This window comes from Triticum dicoccoides, chromosome 2B, assembly GCF_002162155.2.
Source record: "Triticum dicoccoides isolate Atlit2015 ecotype Zavitan chromosome 2B, WEW_v2.0, whole genome shotgun sequence".
NCBI classification, from domain to species: Eukaryota; Viridiplantae; Streptophyta; class Magnoliopsida; order Poales; family Poaceae; genus Triticum; species Triticum dicoccoides.
In genome coordinates, this window is record NC_041383.1 from 377677356 (window position 1) to 377702622 (window position 25267).

A 25267-nucleotide genomic window follows, 5' to 3' on the forward strand; every position below is an offset into this window, starting at 1 on the left:
GGGGAGGGCGGCGGGGGCGGGGGTATTTAATAGGGGGGTCGGGGCGGTGACTTGGGTGAGGGGGCGCCAGAACAAGAGTCCGGGTCGGACTCTCCAGGCGGCGGCGGGATTCCTCCCGAGCGGTCAAGGAAGGCGGCGGCGCGAGCTGGGCCGGCCCAGGAAACTTATTTTTAAATCGTTGCCGCAAAAAAAAATCCTGGAAAAATAAAAATAGAAGTCCTAAAATTCCAGAAACAATTTTCACCATCTCGACCTAATATTTGGGACAAGATGAACATTTTTCTGGACGAAATGCAATTTTTAAGAATGGATGTTTTTCTCTAATTCAAATAAAATTCAAATAAAATAATTTGAATTCAAAATTTCTTTTCCAATATTTCTCCTTTGTTTTGAAGAAGTCATTATATCTTCTCTCATTTATTTTTATTGAATTGAAATAATTGGAAAGAATTTTTTTAAATCAAATTGATCCACTTTTCAAATTTGAATAAATTCAAAAATGAAATTTTCAATGAAACCCCCAACTCTCTCCTTGGGTCCTTGAGTTGCTTAAGATTTCTTGGATCACAACCAAATGCATTAAAATATGATATGCATATGAATGATCTATGTATAACACCCAAATTGAAAATTGGGATGTTACATAGATGCATAGGATGTTGTTTTGGTGAAATCCCAACTTCAATCGATTCGAGTTCCAAGATCCAATATCATCGCATAGCTACCATGTCAATGCTTTTCCCTTCAAATATAAAGGGAAAAACTTCTTCTTAAATTAATCTCCAAGGAAACCTGCAAGCTTAAATAATCCACAAATTTCATCCACATGTATCAGATGCATATCGAGATGTTCTGTTCCATCTCCTGCATAAGGATTAGCTAGCAGTTGTTCTATCATACCCGAAGGAATTTCATAACCAAAATTTTCAGTAGGTGCAGTAGGTTGAGGGGCAACTAGTTGTGCTTCCGGTCAAGGTGAAGTTACCCCAAACAAACCCTCAAACAATGGTTTTCCATAGTAGCAAGTGACAATAAATTTCAGCACGTAGTAATAGTTTTTCCTTATCAAATTCCACTTACCAAGAGAAATTCACTCCCCGACAACAGCGCCAGAAAAATCTTGATGACCCACAAGTATAGGGGATCAATCGTAGTCCTTTCGATAAGTAAGAGTGTCGAGCCCAACGAGGAGCAGAAGGAAATGACAAGTGGTTTTCAGCAAGGTATTTTCTGCAAGTGATAAAATAATCGGTAACAGGTAGTTTGATAGCAAGATAATTTGTAACGGACAAGTAACGGTAATGGTAAATAAAGTGCAGAAAGGTATCCCAATCCTTTTGTGGTAAAGGATCGGCCAAAACAGTCTCTTATAATAAGAAAAGTGTTCTTGAGGACACACGGGAATTTCATCTAGTCACTTTCATCATGTTGGTTTGATTCCCGTTCGCTACTTTGATAATTTTATATGTGCGTGGACCGGTGCTTGGCTGTTGTTCTTACTTGAACAAGCCTCCCACTTACGATTAACCCCCTCGCAAACATCCGCAACTATGAGAAAGGTACTAAGATAAAATCTAGCCATAGCATTAAACATTTGGATCCAAACCGGTCCCTTACGACGTAGCGCATAAATTAAGGTTTAAGCTTCTGTCACTCCATCATCTAATAACTACTCCACAATGCATTCCCTTGAGCCCAAAGATGGTGAAGTGCCATGTAGTCGATGTTAACATGACACCACTAAGGGAATCACAACATACATATCATCAAAATATCAAACACATATCAAGTTCACATGATTACTTGCAACATGACTTCTCCCGTGACCTAAAGAACAAAAGTAGCTACTCACAAGTGATATTCATGCTCAAGATCAGAGGGATATTAAATAGCATAATGGATCTAAACATATAATCCTCCACCAAATAAACCATATAGTAATCAACTACAAGATGTAATCAACACTACTAGTCACCCACAGGTACCAATCTGAGGTACCAGTACAAGATTAAACACAAGAGATTAACTAGGGTTTGAGACAAGATGGTGTTGTTGAACATGTTGATGAAGATTGGCCTCCCAAGGGTGAGAGGGTTGTTGGTGATGATGATGGCTTCGATTTCCCCCTCCGGGAGGGAAGTGCCCCTGGCGGAATCACTTCGCCGAAGGGCAAAAGTGCTCCTACCAAAGTTTCGCCTCCAAGCGACGGCCCTCCGTCCCCAAAGTCCTCTTCTTTATGATTTTTCTAGGTACCAGAAGATGGGCACCGGAGGTGGGCTAGGATAGCCACAACCCACTAGGGTGCGCCTGGGGGACTGGCGCGCCCTGGTGTCTTGTGGTCACCAGGTGGCCCCCCTCGAGTAGTTATTTGCTCCAGTACTATTCATATATTCCAAAATAATTCTCCGTAAATTTTTAGCTTATTTGGAGATGTGCAGAATAGCTGTCTTGACATAGCTTTTTCAGGTCTAGAATTCCAGCTGTTGTATTCTCCCTCTTTGTGTAAACCTTTCATGTTATGAGAGAAAACGCATTGGAATTACTCATAAAGCATTACTATGCATAAAAATACTATAAATAACAGTAGGAGAACATGATGCAAAATGGACGTATCATCGAGCACCCTGTGTGTGTGCTCTAGGCAAGGCGAGAGCGCGCGTTTTGAAGGTGTCGACATCGAGCTCTTGCCGACGCATCTACTGCCTCCTCTGGCTCGCCCACCCCCTAGCTGACCACCCGCGCATGCTGCTGTCTCCATGCACCTTCCCTTGGACTCTAGCTCCGGGCACCGCCGTCCACGACAACCAGGAGCGCTGCCCGACTAGTCCCGCTCAGCCACGTCTCCGCCAGAACTGCCTCGCCTTAATTGCCACCGGCTAGACCTCATCCACAGCTGACCGACTACTCCACCAACCATGCCGACCGCTGCCACCTCCCCAAACCGGAGTAACCGCCGCTGCTGCAGTCAGCTCGGGACGGCACCACCCAGCATGCTCGCCTCTGAGGCGACCAGTGCACCCTGCCATCTCTGTGGGCGGCCACCGTCCGCACCTAACCGCGCCGGCCACACCTACCTTGCCGCCGCCCGCCTGTTCACCATGAATGGCCTCCGTCGACTCGTGCTCCTATGGAAACCACGGAACCGCCTCCCCAACGCTATAAGAAGGGCCCCGAGCTCACTCCTACCCTCACCACCACTCCCCCATCCTCTGCAAGCTACCCCGGGAAGCCAAACGGCCAGGAGAGGCCGTCTTCTTCCTCTCCAGCAGCTACGGCCACCGCCACTGTCCGGATGATTTCGACGCCGCCCGACCCTCCTTCTCCTCGATTTCTTCACCACTACCTCCCTGGAGCACCCACGAATCCATCCCGCTCGTCAATTCCATCGGAGATGGCCCGTGGGCGAAACGCCCAACTTGCTTCCGCTGGAGCTCTTCGGCTAAGCTTGCCGCCGGCAACTTCTTCCACTCCAGCGACCAAGGAGGGTACCCAGAGGATTGCCACCATGTCCCGAGCACGCACATGTGCTCTGCACCCCGAGGGGCGCTGCCGTTCGCCGGCGAGGATCGCTAGAGCCCTCACTCTGCTCTGTCACGGGAGGGAAGGCGTAGGCTGACCAGTCAAACCTGACTGACGGGCCCGTGGGGGCACTGTCAGTGACTCCCATGTCTACACGCGCTGACTTAAGTGGAAGCGTATTCTGCGCAGTACGTCTCCTCTCCTAGAAAGCGTATTCGCTGCATAAACATTTTATTTTTATGTTTTTATTTAAAATCAGAATTTTGACTAAACTTTGACTACCTCTAGTTTTTAAACCACAACTCCAAATGACTTGATTTTTTCGGTTATCTCTCAAATTTCATCTAGTTTATTTTAGTATTTATTTCAAAAATTTCCAAATAACTTTTTTGTGCTATTTTGAAATTATGTGGTAATTACAATATTTTGAAAATAAAAAAATGGAGGGAAGAGAAATTTCCGAACTTTTGGAGTGCACTCAACCCTTATGCATGCTCAAGGTAAGCATCTTGAACACTTGATATGGTGAAAGTTTGGTTGTTTGCTTGCTAGAATAATTTGATCATGTGTATGATAATTCAAATAAAAATTTGCGTAATGATATTTAGGCATGTGAGGATTCTTTGATACAATTGTTTCTTTTAAACTTGAACACATGTGGATGTGGCTTTTGTCTTGTGACACACATGGCTATATTTGCTCTGCTAACATGCAAGAAAGAATTTGTCACTAGTGAAAGTGACCGTGAGACAGGAATCTCATTGTGACGAGAATGAACAGTGAGGGCATGTTGGGACATGCCACGTGGTGACCCTGTTGGGTACTACCAAGGAGAAATATATGGTGCTAACCACTGCAGGAAACTTAACCTCCTGAGTCGACCGTAGATTGATAATTGTTCCGGTAACCCCCACCACACTGGATCAGTGCTGCCACTTGTCCCTACCATAGGTAGGGTACGGTTTAGTAAGTTGTTAACCCCTTTCCGTGCACACACCTTACAAAGAGGCCATAGTGAAAGATACCATTGGCCCATGGTAGGCATGTCACTTGGTCCGGGGGCATGGGTGTCTTCAGTTGAGACTGAAGAGGGGTAGCACCCCTAGTTGTGTGTGTTATAAGTATTGTGATCCCATGCTATTGGAGGTGAGATGCCTTTCCACTCAGAGAGTTTTACTCTATCATTGCCTTGGGTGATTCCTCGCTTCAGTGAATTAAGACTGGTGTGTGCTGGTCGGGTGTGTTTTCAACCCAAAGGCCATAATGGGAATTAGTCAGTGTCTCGGGGTTGACTAAAGAAATCCTTTACTTGTGTGTAAAGAGTAAACCTCTGCAAAGTATAAAACCTATTTGAATAGCCATGTCTGTGGTCAAGGACTTTAGCCTGGAATGGGTCAAGTGTCGGTCTTCGAAGGAAAAGAAGTAAATCGGAAATTGATTATGATTTATGATGGAAGATTATTATCACTAATGTTGTTATGGACTAACCATTTCTCTTATATTAAATGTTGAGTACCTTTGGTAGGGTTTTACCACCTGGATCCTCGTGTATTTATTTTCTTATAAGCCCTTTATGAGGCGTCGCTTCAGACACCCGACTGTGGCATTTATTTTCAAGACCTTTCGAGGCGTCGCTTCAGACACCCGACTGGCGCATATATTATTTTCTTTTTGAATTCACCAGGCGGTTCTACCGCCTAGAATTCCCTTTGCCTTTGATTTCATTTGAAGTAAAGCCATTTGTGTGGTGTCACGAAGACGCCCAACTGTGGCATTCTTTTACCTTTTTCTTTTCGATTCCTTCGGGAAATTTCTACCTCCTGAGACCCGGCTTTAAAATTTCGTTAACAACATAACTACTTATGCTTTGCTAATATCACAAGGCTAACATGTAGTTTCTATGCAAATATATTACTCTACATGATTACATTAAGACTCTTGCCATGTCATATAAATTGTTGAATATGTTTAAAATTTGTTGCATGCATTCTGCCTGCTTTTAGTATATCTTTTGTTCATGATGTTTGCGAGTAAATTCAAACATACTCATTAGCTTTTTCCTGGCTATTTTCTTGGCCAGATTTATGATTCGGAGAGGAGCACCACGAAGACACCCCCCAGCAACCTAGGAATTGGAGATAGCAGCCACGTGAGATAGAAGTTAGCCAGGTCAGTTGTTTCTGTGGGAATGGAGTCCCATCCACGTTGGAGATCCACGAGTCGCTTCTGCCATCCACCACTAGAGATCACTGTTATACTCAATGGACCTTTATAGTCTTGTACTGAAATTCTTGTAACAGCTTGGAATTCCGTATCAAGAAAGTGTCCACCAGCAACAGTAATCCTGGGGCTGGTGATAACACAAGGGTCTTTTGCTGGGAATTTATGTACAGGAGAACCGGCCCCGACAAACTTGGTATCAGAGCCAGGCTGACCAATGGCTAATCCTATATTAGCCTGGTCACTATCCCTAGGTTTCCACACCATCCACATCCTTTCTTGTCCACAGTCAAGCTCATCCTATCGGATAACCACACAGTGGTCAGCCGACATCTTTTGGACAGTTGGTGCCCAACCTATCATCCTAACCCATAGGTCGTGCACCTGTGGCCGACATCTGACTTGTCCCATCCACAAGCGTGCAATCGAAGACTCCGCTGGCTTATAAAGGAAGCCTTTTCCCAACTCAGCACATCACAGCCTTCACTCGCAACCTAATATGCCAAACCACCAAGATGTCTGGTCCCATCGTTCGCAAGGAGACCACCGCATCCAAGCTTGGAGATTTTGTAGCCATCCTCGCCAATCTCACCCATCGTGTTTTTGGCATAGAAGAACCTCCAGAATATGCTGTGTACCAGGAGTACACGAGCGATGCCATCCACCACTTCTGGGCCACGGTGCACATCTGCAGGAGGGGCACCACATCAAAATGCCCCTACCAATTCATCGGTAGGACAACCTTCGACGAGCCCCAAGCCATCCAACTTGCAGCCCGAGAGGGTATAGTTAATCTCCGGCATCTGTCGCCAAGGGTTAACATCCGCCCTTTCTTCCACAACCCTAGTCGTGAAGGGTATGGTAGCCTGACCCAAGTCACCAACGGAGACCATGAGTCGGATCCTGCTCTAGTGCATCTGGTGCACTACCTAAGAGCCCAAGAAGCACTATTCGATCAAGTCACCAATGATTTGATTGTGACCTGCAGGACTCTTGCTCTCCTGACACCGGTGAGAAGTGAAGCTGCAATCGACACCGACACCTTGATAGTGCTGCTTGGGAGGTCAGTTGAGCCCCCAAGGTCTACTCCTGTTATCTACCCAGGCAATGCCTTCGCCTCCCCCGGGGAACTCCATCATCTCTTGGAGACCTACTCCGACGGGATTGTGACCATGACACCCCGCAAGGGGCATCACTTGCTATCCTAGCCCTGTAGCTCCCTATCCTACCCTGACCAATTCCGACACTGAAGCTCATGGAGAAGCCTCGACATCTGCAAGACATGCCCGGCTAGATGTCAACGAGGTGGAGAGAGTCCACCAGAATTGTTGTCAAATCTTAGTGGCCTTATTGCCTTGTATTTTCGAGGTAGCAGTCACATGGCATAGTAAGCTTGTAAATTACCTGTGTGCCATTATTTTGGTGGTACTATGTGTGATCTATCATAAATTGTTGGCGCATGGTCGCAGAGTAAATTCTAGACGTGACTACACCCTAACCGACATGCACAGTAATACGTCACATTCCTTTTGGGGAGTGATGTTCGGAAATTTGACTTGGACAACCCTATGTCATAGCCAATACACAATTCATATCGGTACCGCATGATGCTTCCTCACCCGGGCACCTTATAAGGGGTCGTATCCATACACCACACCAGCCACCACCACACTTGAGCACCGCTTTTCCCCATCCATCCTCCATGTCTGACCCTGGAGCCTACCTAAGAACTCCAGATGCAAGCCCTAGTAGTTTTGTTAAGGTTTTGTTGGATTTAACCCGCAATATCCTTGGTTCCACCCACCCACCCCAATATGAGTTGTACAAATTGAGGATCACGGTTGATTCCTCAAAATTCTGGGCAGTTGTGCACATTCCACCAGAGGATTTAAATCAAGGCCCTCCATATGTTGTCTTCATCAAGAGATCCATGCCAACCTCAAGCATGGCCATTGAGGTTGCTGCTTATGAAGCAGTTACCCGTCTTCAATTCGCAGTACCCGCTGCCAGTGAAAGGAAATACTACTATTTCCTGAGCCGCGCAACTTCTGGAGTAGAATCCACGTCCGTTGCGAATGCATAGAAAGAGATCCATCTCTGGACAATCTTATTCAGTATGTGATGGCCCAAGAGCATATAACCCAGCAGCTAATAAATTATCTCCATTATCTTGCAGTCCTGAATCCCCAGATCGCCATTGGTGGGCCACCCTTACCAACTCCGGAAGGGCATGTTCTTTGCTTGCTTCCTCCACTTCCCCTGGAAGAAGAAGAATGTACTCCGACACAAAGGACCCTTCCACAAGACCTTGTAGATCTCACCTTCGAACCATAGATAGACATGAGTGTGGTTGTTGTTGTGTCTAACACTTGTTTATATGATGCAACCTTTACGTTGTATTGTAGGGCATATGTCATAAGTGTATTGCCATGAATGCATATCGCATATGATCATTTATAGTGATAAACATTCAGTTCTTCTGCCCTTAACAAATCTCGAGGATGAGATTTTCTTAAGGGAGGTAGAGTTTGTAACACCCCAAAAAAATAACCATAATTTTATTAAGTAAAATTCGTCTAGAAATATTTTTTTTGAATTACACTAGGTTATTTATTAATTTCAGAGCCTTTTCTATTCTCTGCTTTCCAAAATTCTTGCCTCCATATAATTTTTTTTAAATTTTTTAGGAAATATTTTCATAAAAAAATTGCCCAAAATAATACTTTTAAAAGCATTCTCAAAGCTTCAAATGCTTCTGTTGCACTATAACTATTATGACTAATTCTCCTAAAATCCCATAAAAATTGTGAGAGGCCATGTGATGCCTATAGATCACTTTTATGCAAAAACCTAACTTGGTCTCTTGAAAAATTTGGAGTGAAACATCATCTTTTCAATTTTGTCCCATTCTAGGGTTACAACTACAACCCTAATTTTCCTAGCTCCAATAATTATGAAACTTTTCACCTTGTAGTCCTTCCAACCAAAACCTTAACTCCAGGAGATAAGATCCATTTGCATATTTTAAGATCACCAAATGTTCTCCTCAATTTCTGGTCCAGAATCGAATTCTTGTAAAACTTGCACTAACAAGTTTTTCTTTTTGCCAAACTAACCTTACCATCATCTCTGTCATCTAAAGAGACCCATCCTCCAAGTTTCAAATCCAACATAATTTTCTAGCTGGCTCTAGCATTCTGTCAAACACCTTGTGGGTATGGCAGAAATTCTGCAGCTTTCTGAACTGCACCGAAGTATTGCTCAAATGGCCAAACCAACATGTCCAATAGATCTATCTTGCCCACACTCTTGACACTGTTAAGTTCCAATTGCATCAGAGCCCTCTAAGTTGTCCTGGAATTTTGTTGAGCACCCTGTGTGTATGCTCTGGGCACGGCCAGAGCGTGCGTTTTGCATGCGTAGGCACCGAGCTCCTGCCATCGCAGCTGCTGCCTCCCCCGGCTCGCCCAGCCCCTAGCTGACCACCCGCACCTGCTGCAGTCTCCCAGTGCCTTCCCTTGGCCTCTAGCACCGGCCACCGCCATCCACGATGACCAGGAGCGCCGCCCGACGAGTCCCACTTAGCCACGTCTTCGCATGAGCCGCCTCGCCTTAATTGCCATCGACCAGGCCTCATCCATAGCTAACCGACCACTCCACCAACCATGCCTACCGCTACCACCTTCCCAAACCGCAGTAATCGCCATCGCCGCAGTCAGCTCGGGATGGCGCCGCCCAGGACGCGTGGCTCGCCTCTGAGCCAACCAGCGCACCCTGCCATCCCTACGGGCAGCCACCGTCATCACCTAACCACGCCGACCATGCCTACCTCGCAACCGCCCTCCTGTTCGCCGTGAATGGCCATCGCTGATGCGTGCTCCTATGGAAACCACGGAACCGCCTCCCCGGGGCTATTAAAAGGGCCCTGAGCTCAGTCCTATCCTCACCACCACTCCCCCATCCTCTTCAAGCCACCCCGGGAATCCAAACGGCCGGGAGAGGCCGTCTTCTTCCTCTCCGGCAGCCACGGCCACCGCCACTGTGCGGATCATTCCGATGCCGCCCGACTCTCCCTCTCCTCGATTTATTCACCACTAGCCCCTTAGAGCACCCAAGAATCCATCCCGCTCGTAAATTCCACTGCATATGGCCCGTGTGCGAAACGCCCAACTTACTTCCGCCGGAGCTCTTCAGCTGAGCTCGCCGTCGGCAACTCCGTCCACTCCGGTGAACAAGGAGGGTACCCAGAGAATCTCCACGACGTCCTGAGCATGCCCATGTCCTCAGCACCCCGAGGGACACGCGGTTCGCCGGCGAGGATCGCCGAAGCCCTCGCTCTGCTCTATCGCAGGAGGGAAGGCGCTGGTTGACCAGTCAAACCTGACTGGCGGGTCCACGGGGCCCATTGTCAGTGACTCCCATGTAACAGCGTGCTAACTTAAGTGGAAGCGTATTCTGTGCAGTACGTCTCCTTTGCTAGAAAGCGTATTCGCTGTCGAAACGTTTTCTTTTTATGTCTTTATTTAAAATCAGAATTTTGACTGAACTTTGACTGCCACTAGTTTTTAAACCACAACCCCAAATGACTTGATTCTTTTTCTGTTATCTCTCAAATTTCATATAGTTTATTTTAGTATTTATTTCAAAATTTTCTAAACAACTTTTTATACTATTTTGAAATTATGTGGTAATTGCAATATTTTGAAAATATGGAAAATGGAGGGAAGAAAATTTAAAAACTTTTGGAGTGCTCTCATCCCTTCTGCATGCTCAAGGCAAGCATCTTGAACACTTGATACGGTGAAAGTTTGGTTGTTTGCTTGCTAGAATAATTTGATCATGTGTATGATAATTCAAATAAAAATTTGCATAATGGTATTTAGGCATGTGAGGATTCTTTGATAGAATTGTTTCATTTAAACTTCAACACATGTGGATGCGGTTATTGTCTCGTGACACACAAGGGTATATTTGCCCTGACTAACATGCAGGAAAGAATCTGTCACCAGTGAAAGCGACTGTGAGATAGGAATCTAGTTGCGACGAGAATGAACAGTGAGGGCATGTTGGGACATGCCAGTTGATGACCCTGTTGGGTACTACCAAGGAGAAATATATGGTGCTAACCATTGCAGGAAACTTAACCTCCTGAGTCGACCGTAGATCAAGCCTTCTTCCGGTAACCCCCATACAAGATCAGTATTGCCACTTGTCCCTGCCGCAGGTTGGGTACGGTTCAGTAATATAAGTTGTTAACCACTTTCCGTGCACACACCATAAAGAGTGGCTATAGTGAAAGATACCATTTGCCCATGGTAGGCATGTCACTTGGTCCAGGGGCATGGGTGTATTCAGTTGAGACTAAAGAGGGGTAGCATCCCTAGTTGCGCACGGTATAAGTATTGTGATCCCATGCTATTGGAGGTGAGAAGCCTTCCCATTGCCTTGGGTGATTCCTGGCTTCAATGAGTTAAGACTGGTGTGTGCTGGTCAGGTGTGTTTTCAACCCAAAGGCCGTGATGGGAATTAGTCAACGTCTTAGGGTTGACTAAAGAAATCCTTTACTTGTGGGTAAAGAGTAAAACCTATGCGAAGTATAAAACCTATTCGAATAGCCGTGTCTGCCGTTAAGGACTACAGTGTGGGATGGGTCAAGTGTCGGTCTTAGTGTCGGTCTTCGGAGGAAAAGAAGTAAATCGGAAATTGATTATGATTTATGATGGAAGATTATTATCACTAATGTTATTATGGACTAACCCTTTCTCTTATATTAAGTGTTGAGTTTGTTTGGGAAGGTTTACCACCTGAATACTCATGTTTTTATTTTCTTATAAGCCCTTGCCCTTTATAAGGCGCCGCTTCAGACACCCAACTGTGTCATTTATTTTCAAGACCTTTCGAGCCATCGCTTCAGACACCTGACTGGCGCATATATTATTTTCTTTTGGAATTCACCGGGCGGTTCTACCGCCTAGAATTCCAGCCTTTGATTTCATTTGAAGTAAAGCCCTTTGCGTGGCGTCACGAAGACGCCCAACTGTGACATTCTTTTACCTTTTTCTCATGGGTTCCTTCGGGATGGTTCTACCTCCTGAGACCTGACTTGAAAATTTCGGTAACAACATGGTTACTCATACTTTGCTAATATCATAAGGCTAACCTATAGTTTCTATGAAATTATATTACTCTACATGATTACATTAAGACTCTTGCCATGTCATATAAATTGTTGAATATGTTTACAATTTGTTGCATGCATTCTGCCTGCTTTTAGTATATCTTTTGTTCATGATGTTTGTGAGTACTTTCAAACGTACTCACTGGCTTTTCCCTGGCTATTGTCTTGGCTAGATTTATGATTTGGAGAGGAGCACTACAAAGACACCCCCACACACACAACCTAGGAATTGGAGATAGCAGCCATGTGAGATTGAAGTTAGTCAGGTCAGCTGTTCCTGTGGCAATGGAGTCGCATCCATGTTGGAGATCCACGAGTCGCTTCCGTCATCCACCACTAGAGATCATTGTTATACTCAATGGACCTTTATGGTCTTGTACTCAAATTCTTGTAAACGCTTGGAATTCTATATCAAGGGAGTGTCCACCAGCAACAGTACTCCTGGGGCTGGTGATGACACAAGGGTCTTTTGTTGGGATTTTATGTCCCAGAAAACCGTCCCTGACATTATGTTAACTAGACTTGGAGGATACGCCAAGTCTTCGGAGGTTTCCTTCTAGAGCATGGGGTCGTCTGTAGTCCGGCCTTCCTTTAATAAATCAGGAGCGGCCCATCAATCTGGCCATGAGAGATAGGCCGGTGGCCCAAGGACCCCTTAATCTGGGACACTCTCAATAGCCCCGGAACTAGTCCTTGAAGCCAAGGTATGTACGAGCATCATTGGCTTTGTGGACCAGTTCCTCCTTTTCCATAGTTGCCTTTGATGATTTCTAGCCAAACGTTCCCTGAGCCACATCATAATTTCCAAAGTGTACAAATAAGTTAGCCCCATAGTCCAGTATTTCAAATGTGAAAAGTACCCCTATCCGACAACTTTTGCCGAAGGGTCACGACCGGTCATAGCCACAAGCCAATATTTTTGATGTGGAATGCTACCTAACATACTTATCAATGTGATTTTCTTTATTGTGGCATGAATGTTCAGATCCATAAGATTCAAAACAAAAGTTTAATATTGACATCAAAACAATAATATTTCAAGCATACTAATAAAGCAATCATGTCTTCTCAAAATAACATGGCCAAAGAAAGCTATCCCTACAAAACCATATAGTCTGGCTATGCTCCATCTTCATCACACAAAATATTCAAATCATACACAACCCTAATGACAAGCCAAGCAATTTTTTCATACTTTTGATGTTCTCAAACCTTTTCAACTTTCACGCAATACATGAGCGTGAGCCATGGACATAGCACTATAGGTGGAATAGAATATGGTGGTTGTGGAGAAGACAAAAAGAAGGAGATAGTCTCACATTAACTAGGCGTATCAACGCGCTATGGAGATGCTCATCAATAGATATCAATGTGAGTGAGTAGGGATTGACATGCAACGGATGCACTAGAGCTATAAGTGTGTGAAATCTCAAAAAGTAACTAAGTGCGTGTGCATCCAACTCGCTTGTTCACGAAGACCTAGGGCAATTTGAGGAAGCCCATCATTGGAATATACAAGTCAAGTTATATAATGAAAAATTCCCACTAGTATATGTAAGTGACAACATAGGAGACTCTCTATCAGGAAGATCATGGTGCTACACTGAAGCACAAGTGTGGTAAAAGGATAGTAGCATTGCCCCTTCTCTCTTTTTCTCTCATTTTTTTGTTTTTTGTTTTTTCTCTTTTTTTAGGCCTTCTCTTTTTTTGCCTCTTTTTTTTAATTTTATTTTTCGTCTGGAGTCTCATCCCGAATTGTGGGGGAATCATAGTCTCCATCATCCTTTCCTCACTGGGACAATGCTCTAATAATTAAGACCATCACATTTTTATTTACTTACAACTCAAGAATTACAACTCGATACTTAGAACAAAATATGACTCTATATGAATGCCTCCGGCGGTGTACCGGGATGTGCAATGAATCAAGAGTGACATGTATGAAAGAATTATGAACGATGGCTTTGCCACAAATACGATGTCAACTACATGATCATGCAAAGCAATATGACAATGATGAAACGTGTCATAATAAACGAAACGATGGAAAGTTGCATGGCAATATATCTCAGAATGACTATGGAAATGACATAATAGGTAGGTATGGTGGCTATTTTGAGGAAGGTATATGGTGGGTGTATGGTACTAGCGAAGGTTGCGCGGCACTAGAGAGGCTAGCAATGGTGGAAGGGTAAGAGTGTGTATAATCCGTGGACTCAACATTAGTCATAAATAACTCACATACTTATTGCAAAAATCTATTTGTCACCAAAAAAAGTATTGCGCGCATGCTCCTAGGGGGATAGATTGGTAGGAAAAGACCATCGCTCATCCCCGACCGCCACTCATAAAGAATACAATCAATAAGTACTTCATGCACCAACTTCGTTACATAACGGTTCGCCATACGTGCATGCTACGGGATCACAAACCTCAATGCAAGTATTTCTCAAATTCACAATTACTCCACTAGCATGACTCTAATATCACCATCTTTATATCTCAAAATAGTCATAAGGAATCAAACTTCTCATAGTATTAATGCACTTTTATATGAAAGTTTTATTATATCTCTCTTGGATGCCTATCATATTAGGACCAAAATTATAACCAAAGCAAATTACCATGCTATTAAAACACTCTCAAAATATTATAAGTGAAGCATGAGAGTTCACCAGTTTCTTCAAAATAAAACCACCGCCGTGCTCTAAATAGATACAAGTGAAGCACTAGAGCAAATGACAAACTACTCCAAAAGATATAAGTGAAGATCAATGAGTAGTCGAATAATTATGTAACTATGTGAAGACTCTCTAACATTTAAGAATTTTAGATCTAATGTATTTTGTTCAAATAGCAAGCAAAGCAAAATAAAATTACATTGCAAGGATATCACATATCATGTGAAGAAGCAAAAACTTAAGCTCAACCAAAACTGACCGACAGTTGTTGAAGAAGAAAGGTGGGATGCCAACCGGGGCATCCCTAAGCTTAGATTCTTGAGACTTCTTGAAATATTAATTAGGTATGCCTTGGGCATCCGCAAGCTTGAGGTTTTGTGTCTCCTTAATTCCTCTCATATCACAGTTTCCCTAAATCTTAAAAAACTTCATCCACACAGAACTCACAAGAACTCGTGAGATAGGTTAGTATAAATCAATGCAAAACCTTATCATTCTCTACTGTAGCAAATCACTAAAATTATTATTTGATATTGCCTACTAAATGCCTCTGCATCTTTAATATTCCTATCCTCAAATACAATCATTAAACAAGCAAACATATGCAAACAATGCAAATATAACAGCAATCTGTCTAAACAGGACAGTCTGTAAAGAATGCAAGAGGAATCATACTTCCCTAACTCCAAAAATTCTGAAAAACTACCACACTGTAGAAAATTTGTTGTTACTCATTATGTAAATATTTCAAGATTTTATCATGTTCTGACAATTCACCAGTATTCAAAACATAACAACAAACTTTCTGTTTTCAAAACAACAATGTATAGACTTGTAAAATAAGCATGGTAAAGGCTATACTTGACCTTTTTAATGAACTAAAAGATATAAAACATGTCTCTAAATAAATCAAGAAAATAGAAACAAAATAAAATGATGCTCCAAGCAAAACACATATCATGTGGTGAATAAAAATATAGCTCCAAGTTACCGATGAACGAAGACGAAAGAGGGGATGCCATCCGGGGCATCCCCAAGCATAGATGCTTGGTTGTCCTTGAATATTACCTTGAGGTGCCTTGGGCATCTCCAAGCTTAGGCTCTTGCCACTCCTTATTCCATAGTCCATCGAATCTTTACCCAAAACTTGAAAACTTCACAACACAAAACTCAACAAAAAATCTTATGAGATCCGTTAGTATAAGAAAGCAAATCACCACTTAGGTACTATTGTGAACTCATTATAAATTCATATTTGTGTTATATCTAATGTATTCCAACTTATCTATGGTTTATACCCTCCGATACTACTCATAGATTCATCAAAATAAGCAAACAACACATAGAAAACAGAACCTGTAAAAAACAGGACAGTCTGTAGTAATCTCGAAACTTTCCATACTTCTGTAACTCCAAAACTTCTGAAAAATTAGGACAATCTAGGAAATTTGTATATAAATCTCCTGTAAAAAATTCAGATCAAAATCACGTTCCAGTGAATTTAAAATTTCCTGGACTAAGCGCAAAAGTTTCTGTTTTTTGCGCAGAATCAAGTCAACTATCATCCACACCATCTCAAAGGCTTTACTTGGCACTTTGTTGAAACAAAAGATATAAAACATGATTACTACAGTAGCTTAATCATGTGAACACACAAAAACACTAAGGGTAAATATTGGGTTGTCTCCCAACAAGGGCTTTTCTTTAATGCCTTTTATCTAGGCATGATGATTTCAATGATGTTCGTATAAAAGTTAAGAATTGAAACATAATGGGAGCATCATGAAGCATATGACTAACACATTTAAGTCTATACCACTTCCTATCCATAGGAATTTTGTGAGCGAAAAATTTATGGGAGCAAGAATCAACTAGCATAGGAAGACAAAACAAGCATAACTTCAAGATTTTCAACACATAGAGAGGAAACTTGGTATTATTGCAATTCCTACAAGCATATATTCCTCCCTCATAATAATTTTCGGTAGCATCATGAATGAATTCAACAATATAACTATCACATAAAGCACTCTTTTGATGATGCAAAAGCATATAATTTTTATTCCACATAAGCAAAGTTCTTCTCATTCGAAATAGTGGGAGCAAATTCAAATAAATAACTATCATGTGAGGCATAATCCAATTGAAAATTAAAATCATGATGACAAGTTTCATGGTTATCATTATTATTTATAGCATACATGTTATCACAATAATCATCATAGATAGCAACTTTGTTCTCATAATCAATTGGAACCTCTTCCGAATAGTGGATTCATCACTAAATAAAGTCATGACCTCTCCAAATCCACTTTCATAATTATCACAATAAGATTCAACACCCTCCAAAATAGTGGGATCATTACTTCCTAAAGTTGGCACTCTTCCAAACCCACTTTCATCAATATAATCATCATAAATAGGAGGCATGTTGTCATCATAATATATATTCTCATCAAAACTTGGGGGACTAAAAATAGCATATTCATCAAACATAGCATCCCCAAGCTTGTAGCTTTGCATATCATTAGCATCATGGATATTCAAATAATTCATACTAACAACATTGCAATCATGCTCATCATTCAAAGATTTAGTGCCAAACATTTTATAGACTTCTTCTTCTAACACTTGGGCACCATTTTCCTTTCCATCATTTTCACGAAAGATATTAAAAAGATGAAGCATATGAGGCAACCTCAATTCCATATCTTTTTTATAGTTTTATTTTATAAACTAAACTAGTTATAAAACAAGAAACTAAAAGATTTGATTTCAAGATCTAAAGATATACCTTCAAGCACTAACCTCCTAGGCAATGGCGCCAGAAAAGAGCTTGATGTCTACTATGCAACCTTCTTCTTGTAGACACTGTTGGGCCTCCAAGTGCAGAGGTTTGTATGACAGTAGCAAAATTCCCTCAAGTGGATGACCTAAGGTTTATCAATCTGTGGGAGGCTTAGGATGAAGATGGTCTCTCTCAAACAACGCTGCAACCAAATAACAAAGAGTCTCTTGTGTCCCCAATACACCCAATACAATGGTAAATTGTATAGGTGAACTAGTTCGGCGAAGAGATGGTGATACAAGTGCAATATGGATGGTAGATATAGGTTTTTGTAATCTAACAATATAAAAACAGCAAGGTGGCAAGTAACAAAAGTGAGCGAAAACGGTATTGCAATACTTCGAAACAAGGCCTAGGGTTCATACTTTCACTAGTGCAAGATCTCTCAACAATGATAACATAATTAGATCATATAACAATCCCTCAACGTGCAACAAAGAGTCACTCCAAAATCACTAATAGCGGAGAACAAATGAAGAGATTATTTTAGGGTACGAAACCACCTCAAAGTTATTCTTTCCGATTAAACCATTGGGCTATTCCTATAAGTGTCACAAAAAGCCCTAGCGTCGGTGTCAAAACCGGCGGATCTCGGGTAGGGGGTCCCGAACTGTGCGTCTAGGCGGATGGTAACAGGAGACAAGGGACACGATGTTTTTACCCAGGTTCGGGCCCTCTCGATGGAGGTAAAACCCTACTCCTGCTTGATTGATATTGATGATATGGGTAGTACAAGAGTAGATCTACCACAAGATCAGAGAGGCTAAACCCTAGAAGCTAGCCTATGGTATGGTTGTAGTTCGTCCTACGGACTAAATCCCTCCGGTTTATATAGGCACTGAAGAGGGTTAGGGTCACACAGAGTCGGTTACAATGGTAGGAGATCTACATATCCGTATCGCCAAGCTTGCCTTCCACGCCAAGGAAAGTCCCATCCGGACACGGGACGAAGTCTTCAATCTTGTATCTTCATAGTCCAGGAGTCCGGCCAAAGGTGATAGTTCGGCTATCCGGACACCCCCTAATCCAGGACTCCCTAACCTAGAGTTCGTAGTAAAAATAACACCTTAAGACACACATCAACCAAAACCGTAATGTCACCTAGATACTCCAATGTCACCTCAAGTATCTGCGGGTTTGATTATACAATATGCATGACACAATCTCAGATTCATCTATTCAAACCAACACAAAGAACTTCATAGAGTGCCCCAAAGTTTCTACCGGAGAATCAAGACGAAAACGTGTGCCAACCCCTATGCATAAGTTCACAAGGTCATAGAACCTGCAAGTTGATCAACAAAACATACATCAAGTGGATCACATGAATATCCCATTGTCACCACAGATAAGCACACACAAGACATACATCAAGTGTTCTCAAATCCTTAAAGACTCAATCTGATAAGATAACTTAAAAGGGAAAACTCAATTCTTTACAAGAAGGTAGAGGGGGAGAAACATCATAAGATCCAACTATAATAGCAAAGCTCGTGGTACATCAAGATCGTGCCATATCAAGAACACGAGAGAGAGAGAGAGAGAGAGAGAGAGAGAGAGAGAGAGAGATCAAACACATAGCTACTGGTACATACCCTCAGCCCCGAGGGTAAACTACTTCCTCCTCATCATGGAGAGCGCCGGGATGATGAAGATGGCCACCGGTGATGGTTTCCCCCTCCGGCAGGGTGCCGGAACAGGGTCTCGATTGGTTTTTGGTGGCTACAAAGGCTTGCGGCGGCGGAACTCCCGATCTTGGTTCTGTTCTGGAAGTTTGGGGATAGATAAGAGGTTTTGGCATTGGTAACAAGCCAGGGGGGGTCCACAAGACAACCAAGAGGTAGGGGGAGCGCCCAAGGGGTAGGGGGTGCCCTCCACCCTCATGGTGGCCTCGGTAATCTTCTGGTCCATCTCTGATGCTCCGTGGGCTTCTTCTGGTCCAAAAACAATCTCCGCAAATTTTCAGGTCAATTGGACTCCGTTTGATATTCCTTTTCTGCGGTACTCAAAGACAAGGAAAAACAGAAACTAGCACTGGGCTCTAGGTTAATAGGTTAGTCCCAAAAATCATATAAAATAGCATATAAATGCATATAAAACATCCTAGATGGATAATATAATAGCATGGAACAATCAAAAATTATAGATACATTGGAGACGTTTCAAGCTCCAGCGCCCAGATCCGTTCTCCCCTCCAATAACCCCTCCAGCCATTACCTCAATCTGTCCATGGTCGGCTCTGGGTCTAAGGGCAAGTGGGAGGCCTCCATCATCACCGAGGACGCCATCCAGGAGCTGAAAACACAGGCTACCTTCCCGCCGATGTCACCCACCGCACACTAGAGGTGGGTCAAGTCATCCCCATGCCGAGGCCAGGGGAGAGGGTGGTGTTCCTCCCTCATTTCTTCCAGGCACTGGGATTTCCCCTCCTCCCCTTCGTCAAGGGGCTGATGTTATCCTATGGGTTAGATATCCATCATCTCGCCCCAAATTCCTTTCTACATATCTCGGCCTTCATCATCATCTGTGAGGCCTTTCTTTGGGTCCTGCCACACTTTAGCCTGTGGCTGAAAGTGTCGAACGTCAAGTCGAAGATCGTCGACGGCCAACAGGCAGACTGCGGGGGCGATGATCAGCAAACTCACCTGGGTGGAGTGGCCAGAAGGTACCTTCATCGAAACTGCCAAGATCTGGCAGAAGGACTGATCCTACATCACAGAGCCACGAAGCGCAGGCTGGGCGACTATTCCCGCTTTCAGATCCGGACCCCCCCCCCCACACACACAAGGCTGGTCTCGTGGACCAAAAATGGCCTCGACTGGGGGTCAACCAAGGTGGTGACGTTGTTGCAGAGCCAGATATCCAAGATAATAGAGTAGGGGGGGACCTGACCAATGTGATTCAGATCATGCTCCGTCGTCGTCTCCTGCCTTTTTAGGACCGGACCTCCCCCATGTGGGACTACAAGCCCGAAGATCCTGCCACCGTGCTCAGCTTCTATCGCACTACCCACGCCAAGTTGTGGAAGGTGAGGTTGAAGCCTCAGAAAGAACAGTCGGCCGAGGAGGAAGACATCAGCCTCGACACCGCAAATCCCCCTCGCGAGGTATGATAAGTTTTACCCTGATGTTCAAATATTCCTTTTTGACAAAGCGCTTAACTCCCCCTTTTCTCCGGTCCGCATAGCTAGCTGAACAAAGCAGAGCGGATCAACAGCCCTGCCGCGTTGCCCGAGGGCCCCAGGACAGCCTTACTAATGGCCATGTTGGCCGTGGAGCCGTACACGGCTCCGGAGAAGAAGGATAAGAAGATGGAGGAGAAGAAGGAGGCTAGAGAAGGCCTCCATCCTAGGGGACCCCCAAACACTAGATCCGGGGACAACCATGCCCCCTCTACCCTTGAAGGGGAAAAGGAGCAAGGAGAGAACGGGGAGGAAAGTGATTCCTCACAAACAAGGAAGAGGGCGGCGTCAAAAGACGCCGAGGAGGATCAGCCTCCTCCCGCCCCGAAAAGGCAATGCAGGGCCAAGCTGGCCCTGTCCGGCAACAGCTCGGCTTCTGTTGAGGACTCCAAGGCCATGGAAGATGTTCCTCGGGAGGTCCCAGAATCAAGCCTCGGGCCCAAATATATGCATCCTAAGATATATCCATGTACTCTTAGCCGAACTAAGTTTTTTGTTGATTGCGAGCCTGCTTTTGATATTGTAGCCCGCCACGCGACATCCCTACTGATCGAGTCTTGGAGGGGGACTCCCCACCGAGATGCTGGCAGAGAGCGGGAGCGGGTCACACGCCTCGCCTCCCTAGGTCATTCAGGAGGCCAAGGAGGTTCTGTCAAAGAGGACCCCTCCTGGCCGAGCACAAGAGGAGGAGGTGATGTTGTCAAGGCCGAGGTGAATACCTCGGCCGCCGAAGACCAGGAGGAAAAAACCCTTCTGGAGAATAAAGAGGGGGAGCCCGACCAGCCCGAGCTTTCCCCAAATGTGCTTCCGGAGCCGCAAAGGCACCCGAAGCCAGCCATTCCGGCCTCCACCAAGGGAGGAGCTGATGTGCCTTTGCCACCCCCGCCCGCTCCGGAGCGGGCTTCGACCGGGTGACCGGATGCGATGGAGGAAGCTTTAAATAGCTCCTCTATCGCCGAGGAGCACCATGTCCTAATGGGCACGGTTTTGCAAAGTCTTCGGTCTGTGGACCATGAACTAAGGAGGCTTTCAGTGGCCTTCTAACAGGCTTCAAGGTAAGCCATGTAATGCTCTTCTTCTTAGAGAGTTTATTTTATACAATCATGTGACCTCATATTTAGTAGCCCCCGAGCCCTGAGTGAGTTTGAAAAACTCATGCATGGGTCAAATAACTTAGAGGTGTCGATGGTAGCAAAAGTGGGATGTAGCCCCCGAGACTCTGGTTGGATTGAAAACAAGCCAACAGAGAGCGAAGATTAATAACTCGGGAACCTAACGTGCTTAGTTCATTGCACAGACATCGTCTTCGGTGCCGTTGCCAACATCGAGGAGTTGGCGAGCTGAATCAGAAGCTCAAGAGCTCCGATGATGAGCTCGACCTGCTGAACAAGCAGTTCGATGAAGCGCAAGGCAAGTCCGAACTGAACTGTTTATTATAGCCACTTGGTAATGAAGTTTATTCGCAGTTAGCCTAACAGGATGTAACTCATATTGCTGCAGCTGTCGCCGCGGAGGTTGAGAGCCTGAAGGTCGGGCTGAGGCGAGCTCAGCAAGAAGCTGTGCAGCAGAAGGAGGCGGCCGAACAGGCGGCCACTAAACTGGCCACGGTGAAAACCGCGAGCCAGCAGCACGAGGCCAGAGTGGCTGAAATGCAACAAGAGCTCAAGGATGTCATCTAAAAATGTGAGGTCCTTGAGCAGAAAAGTAAAGATCAGGCCACCAAGCTCACCTTGTTGAGGTACGAGGTGAAGAAGGCATGCGTGGATGCGCAAGGCTGCCGAGAGGAACTCCGCCAAGCCAAGCTTATTGCAGATGGTAAGCCGTACTTACTGCAAAATGTCTTTGATGGTCACTCGTTCGTGTTGCTCACACGAGTATGGCGTTCCCCAGGCGCCTTTGCGGACCTCCTGAGGAGTGAATCAGATGCGGCCAAGTACTTTGCATCCCAGGAGGGTCGTACCGAGCAGAGGCTATTTTGGGTGCAGTTTTAGGTGCCTGAACATCCTCCCCTCCTCAACAACCAAATGAGGTAGTTGATGGAGTTGCATCGGATGGCAGAGCCAGCAATGAAGGACTTCTGTGTCAAGTTGTGGCCTTCAGAGCCACTACCTAGCAGCTATTTTCGCTTGGTGCAGAGGTTGTGCGACGCCATGCCCCAGATTGATGTCTGGAAGTGCTCCGTGTGCATTGAGGGAGCTCGGATGGCCTTCGGCAAGACCATGGTCCATTGGCCGAAGATCAAGCCAGCCGAGATGGCCACGGACCCCCGCCCTCTGGGAAGGATCATAGGCTCCCCGAGCAATATTTTCCCATCATGATGGATGGTTCTCGGGCAATAGAGGCCCAACGCTTGAAGGATGTAATTTATGAGTAGATTTTAGCTTCATTTGTCCAAAGAAGTTTGAACTTTTGTGCTTTATAATTCAATTATTGGCCTTGTATGTAATGCCTTGTTTTTTTACTCCTATGTGGCCACTTTAAACTAAAAGTTACCAGTCGTCGGCTTTGACCCCCTTGCAGATACTGCAAAGGGTGTTTTCTTTGTATAACTTTATCCCTTAGCCGACATCTTGGTGCCCGGAGGCGGTAGTGTGTAAGGAAAACAAGGCAATAGTACTATGCGGCTTTAGTGCTTTCACTTAGCCATAGGAGCTTGACTGCGGGGGCTAGTGACTAGCCCCTAGTGTGTGATATTCGGATGTCCCAAGGTTGACGCCATCATCACTTGGTTTCTAGGACAGCAAACCCTTCGTTTGACACAGAATAACCTCCATCAATTTTTAGTTTAACACTAGTCATTGGATAGTCGACCAGTTCTCACTTCTTATGACAGTCAGTTTTCGGCTTTCTCCACTGAGGTACTTAACCACGCGAGTTAGAAGTACAATCGCAGTGGTTCTCCCTTTACCCTCCTAGCCGAACCATGCGGAACATAAGAGGACAAACACAGGAGCCGGGCAACCCAACTATTGACCAAAGACATAATTCGGATTTGATTCATATGATGCAATATCCAAGACGCCGAGCACATGAAAATAAAAATGGTGCCGGAATGATGCTTGGGGCACGATTTATAGTCTTGGCCCTGGTCTATTAGCCGATCACATCTAATAAAGCGTGCATCAAACTAGTTATTTCGGCATAAAGAAGCGGAAAGGAGTGTGCGACACAAATGGCTGCACTTTAGTTTGATCACAAAACATGGTATTTACTTCAAACTCGTTACGTCCAACCGTACAATCCGAACTGTCGAGACAACTGTTATAGATGCATTGAAAATAAACTTATCAGAGGAAAGGCTTACATAGGGCCTCCATGAGTAGTTTAACGTCCCTGTTGCGCCCTGCTACATGTCTATGCCTTTGCTCTTTATGAAGGTTTCATAGGCGAAGGTGATAGTGGTCAGCGGGCGGGCCCTTGAGAGAGGATCTTGAGAAGTCGCCGCGAGATATCAGCTTGATGATGGTTAGGCCCTAGATGGTGCACGTTGGTGATGTCTGATCCAGGACATCTTTGGCCATGACTTGGTCAAGCCGAGCAATTGAACCTTGAGCCGCTTTGTCCTCATAGCTGCCCATGGAATTTTAAGCACGAAATTGTGCACACGAGGTATGTATTTCGCAGCTGGGGAGGTCATGCTGTGGGGAGCGTACCCCTATTTGGGATGAGCAAGAGAAAACTCTGGAACCGGGGCTATAGCTCGGGCTCGTTTGCTTGCATCTAGCGCCATGATGGTGGACTGGGTGCTTGACGCCTCTTTGTCGGCCTGGACGTCGGCTGTCAGAGCTCTGTGTATTCCTTGGTTCGGAGTGAGTGCCCCATGTTACCATTAACAGTAATGACACCCTTAGGTCTGAGTATTTTGAGCTTCATATATGCATAGTGAGGGATGGCGTTAAAGTGAGGGAGTGTTGTTCGGCTGAGGAGCATGTGGTAACCCCTGCGAGAAGGAACAATGTCAAAGATTAAATCTTCGTTGTGGAAGTTGTCTGGCGAGCCGAAGACTATTTCTAGGGTGATGGTTCTCGAGCAGCGTGCTTCGACGCCTGGGATTACTCCTTTAAAGGTAGTGTTGCTGGGTTTGATCCTTGACGGGCCGATTCCCATCTTCCTCGCTGTACCGGAGTAAATCAGATTGAGGTTGCTACCTCTGTCCATAAGAACTCTATTGAGGTGGTATCCATCCACGATGAGGTCAAGCACCAGAGCCGCCGTTCCTCCATGACGGATATTGGTCAGATGGTCTCTTCTGTCAAAGCTGATCAGACAAGCCGACCATGGGTTATACTTCACGGCCACCGGCTCTACGGCGTAGACATCCCAAAGTGCGTGCTTCCACTCCTTCTTCGGCGTATGCGTGACGTGAATCATGTTCACGGTTTTTACCTCGAGGGGGGGGGGTTGCTTTTGGCCTCCATTGTTCGGCTCGCGAGATTCATTGTCATCCTTGATGTGTGTCACAGCCCTAGCTTAGTCCTTGCCTCACTCTGCATAAGCATCCATGCATCATGTTTTCATTTTTTAATCTTGAAATGGGGATGACCAAACCCCAGCATCACATGAATTCAATTAGGTTCAAATTCAAATATTTTCAATGAACCCAAAATGCCCTTAAAAATGTTCATTATTTTTGGAAAAAG